This window comes from Urocitellus parryii, chromosome 9 (assembly GCF_045843805.1).
Source record: "Urocitellus parryii isolate mUroPar1 chromosome 9, mUroPar1.hap1, whole genome shotgun sequence".
Lineage (NCBI taxonomy): Eukaryota > Metazoa > Chordata > Mammalia > Rodentia > Sciuridae > Urocitellus > Urocitellus parryii.
Genome location: NC_135539.1, coordinates 76,771,164 through 76,775,556, shown reverse-complemented (window position 1 = coordinate 76,775,556; position 4,393 = coordinate 76,771,164). Strand labels below are relative to the sequence as shown.

General features: G+C 41.9%; 1 pseudogene; it reads left to right on the top strand.

The window, feature by feature from the left end:
• The first annotated feature begins 296 nt into the window (after window positions 1-296).
• Window positions 297-2,404, top strand: LOC113183592 (vasculin-like protein 1 pseudogene; annotated as a pseudogene).
• The last annotated feature ends 1,989 nt before the right edge of the window (window positions 2,405-4,393 follow it).

The window sequence follows — 4,393 nt, the reverse complement described above, 5'->3', positions numbered from 1 at the left end:
AAGACCAAAGAAATAGAATATACATATAGGAGCTTTATACCAAGAAATTTGCCTTGAAAGCTGCTGTTCTGTGGAGGGAAAAGTGTATCAAGTTCCTGTCTGATTTTTTTTTTTAACAAGATTTCATATATGTTTAGAGTTTAGAGTTTAAGAAAATATAAATACATATCTGCACACTATTTTTAGCAGTTGTGTAAGAATAATGACATTTATGTTTTAAGGGCTTTGTCATGTGGTTGTTTGCCACTGGAGTTGACTACTCAGAAGATCTTTTATAGTGCTTTAATATTATATTTTTTGTCTATCACCTTGATGACATTACTTCCCCACACATGAGGCCACCTGTCTGTGTAGCTATGACCTTGTTATGAACAGTTCGCACTCACTGTGCAAATGTCCATGTATTACCTATTTAAGCAACATCATAGTGCCATTACTCAAGGAAGTTGAATGAGGTGAACATAGACATAGCTCTTTCCCCTTACCCCTTTTTTAAATGTAACAAATACTTTTTATGTTCCCCTTCCCCCTTCCCCTTTCCCCTTCCCCCTTTGGAAGCGAGTCAGGAACTAGGTAGTTTAGGATGATCAATTAAAGGGACTCAGAAAGTGAGCCACCCAGAGCCAGGCTTCTTTGTGCTTCATCGCAAGGCGTGCTGCTGGCCAGACTACTTAAGCACCTTTTTAACAAGAAGACCTCGTGAGAGAGCCAGCTGATAGCCTCAAGGAGTTCGAAAAACAGGACCACAGAGGTTACACTCTGGGATCCTGGCCATGAGGTTGGATGCCTCACCTTGCTGAAAAGAGACACTGGACCTAAATGGCGCAGCATGACTTTGTTCCTGCTTGGCTAAATTTCTCAACACCACAGTCAGCTAAGTCACCTACATCCACCTTTGAAAAACACGGAGAGCACCTGCCCCGAGGAGAAGGTAGATTTGGAGTGAGCCGTCGTCGACACAATTCCTCTGATGGCTTTTTTAACAATGGGCCCCTACGAACTACAGGAGATTCCTGGCACCAGCCCTCCCTCTTCCGCCATGATTCTGTGGACTCTGGTGTCTCTAAGGGAGCATATGCTGGAATCACAGGGAACCTATCTGGTTGGCATAGTTCTTCCCGAGGTCATGATGGCATAAACCAGCGTAGTGGAGGTGGCACAGGGAACCATCGACACTGGAATGGCAGTTTTCATTCCCGGAAAGGCTGTGCCTTTCAAGAAAAGCCACCTACAGAGATTAGGGAAGAAAAGAAAGAAGACAAGGTGGAAAAGTTGCAGTTTGAAGAGGAAGACTTTCCTTCTTTGAATCCAGAAGCTGGCAAACAGAATCTGCCATGCAGACCTATTGGGACCCCTTCTGGAGTGTGGGAAAACCCACCTAGTGCCAAGCAACCCTCCAAGATGCTAGTTATCAAAAAAGTTTCCAAAGAGGATCCTGCTGCTGCCTTCTCTGCTGCATTCACCTCACCAGGATCTCACCATGCAAATGGGAACAAATCATCAACTATGGTTCCAAGTGTCTATAAGAACTTGGTTCCTAAGCCTGCACCACCTCCTTCCAAGCCCAATGCATGGAAATCTAGCAGAATGGAACACAAATCAGGATCCCTTTCCTCTAGCCGGGAGTCATCATTTACCAATCCAATTTCTGTTACCAAAACAGTGGTACTGGCTGGTGGCGCAGTTCTCAGCTCTCCCAAAGAGAGTCCCTCCAGCATTACCCCTCCAATTGAGATCAGCTCCTCTCGTCTGACCAAGTTGACCCACCGAACCACTGATAGGAAGAGTGAATTCCTGAAGACTTTGAAGAATGACCGAAATGGAGACTTTGCAGAGAACAGAGACTGTGACAAGCTGGAGGATTTGGAGGACAACAGCACACCTGAACCAAAGGAAAATGGGGAGGAAGGCTGTCTTCAGAATGGTCTTTCTCTCCCTGTAGCAGAAGAAGGGGGGATCCTTTCACACTCTCTGGAAGCAGAGCATAGGTTATTGAAATCAATGGGATGGCAAGAATATCCTGAAAATGATGAGAATTGCCTTCCTCTCACAGAGGATGAGCTAAAAGAGTTCCACATGAAGACAGAGCAGCTGAGAAGAAATGGCTTCGGAAAGAATGGCTTCTTACACAGCCGCGGTTCCAGCCTATTCTCCCCTTGGAGAAGCACTTGTAAAGCAGAGTTTGAGGACTCAGACACAGAAACAAGTAGCAGTGAAACATCAGATGACGATGCCTGGAAGTAGGCATATAAAGGCTCACAGTTAATCTGACTCAGTAAACTCAGCTTGTGTGTTTAGGGAATACACAAAAGAAATTGTTCTTTTCCTTTTCTTATGTTGTTGAATATTTCATGCACAAGGGAAATAATCATATCCCAAAGAAAGAGCAGTTGGCTTGTTTAGCTTTTGTTTGTGTTCTTCCCTGTTATCTGCTTAATAGAAGTTTGTGTGGTGGGAAAGATTTTTTAAATACACACACACAGTACATATGGGGCGATGCACAGGTGGGAGCTGGCAGTGCAGAGATGCAGAGAGGAGGAGACACTGGTCTGCAGCAACAGCTTCTACTACCAGCCCTTGGGGCACTCACCCCTGTGCTCAAGCAATCATTGTCAATGACAAAGTGACTATTGAAGTTATAATTGTATTAAATTAATGCTAATAATTTGGATATTTTATTTTATTTTTGGCTGCTCGGGTAACTTTAGCCCTTAACAAAGCATATGTGGTTTTTTTGTTTGTTTGTTTTTGTTTTCTTTTTTCCTTTTTGGGTACAGCCGTAAAATATTTGGATATAGGAAATGTGTTATTCTTGCAGCCTTGATATTCAGGGTGGATTGTAAAATATAAATTTTTGTGAGATTTCAAAGATTAAGATTATTTTGATAACATTATTTACAGATTTAAAAGATGTGGTTATCACAAGTCTGTTGAGGGGAAAAACTACTGCATAAAATAACTAACTTGGAATAAATATTTTGCATCAGTTTAAAAAAAATAAAGTAGCAGTCTTTCCAATAGTTATTTAAAATATTAATCACTTATTTAAACATTTCATAGTGACTTGACATTCCTTTTTTATTGATTTTTAAACATAAATGACAGAATACATTACAATTCTTAATACATGTATATAGCACAATTTTTCATATCTCTGGTTGTTTATTAAGTATGTTGACACCCAATTTGTGTCTTCATACATATACTTTGGATAATGATGTCTATCACATTCCATCATCCTTGCTAATTCCCTGCCCCCTCTCTTTCCCTCCCACCCCTCTGCCCTATCTAGAGTTCGTCTATTCCTCTCATGCTCCCCCTCCCTACCTCAATATGAGTCAGCCTCCTTATATCAGAGAAAACATTCGGCATTTGATTTTTGGGGATTGGGTAACTTCACTTAGCATTATCTTCTCCAATGCCATCCATTTACCTGCAAATTCCATGATTTTATTCTCTTTTATTGCTGAGTAAAATTCCATTGTGTGTATATGCCACAATTTTTTTTCCATCCATTCATCCACTGAAGTGCACCTAGGTTGGCTCCACAGTTTAGCTATTGTGAATTGTGCTGCTATAAACATTGATGTGGCTGTGTCCCTGTAGTATGCTGTTTTTAAGTCTTTTGGATATAAACTGAGGAGAGGGATAGCTGGGTCAAATGGTGGTTCCATTCCCAGATTTCCAAGGAATCCCCATATTGTTTGCCATATTGGCTGCACCAATTTGCAGTCCCACCGGCCATGTATGTGTGTACCTTTTTCCCCACATTCTCACCAATACTTATTGTTGTCTTCATAATGGCTGCCATTCTGAATGGAGTGAGATGATATCTCAGAATAGTTTTGATTTGCATTTCTCTAATTGCTAGAGATGATGAGCATTTTTTCATATATGCCAATGTCTGGGCTTGGCACTGAATCACAAGCCACCACACACTTGTAGATTCAAACAGCAATTCTTTATTCCGGAACTCACACCGGCCTCCACACAGGTTCAGGGGCAATCTAAAATCTGCCCTCACAATTCACCTACTCCAAGAGGCTTTTTTCCAAATCCCATTTGAATCTCACGAGAACTCAAGGGGAACAAGCAGCAGGAACACCCTAATCCCAGCAGCAATAATCTTCAACCTCCAACTTCCCTAAAACCACATTATCTTAAACCGGGAACACCTTAAACTTGCCCTAAACCCAAATTATCTTAAACCCGGATACTTCCTAAAACCTGCAGGATACACCCTAATCCTGGATCCACCCTGGTCATTGAGCAGGGTCACCTTTCTCAAACACACATGCAAGGTCACAGCAAATTTCCAAGGCAAGTCCATTTAACATGGGGTACGCTGGCAAGGAAATATCGATGCGTCATTCCTACTTGGCAATGGCCCTCA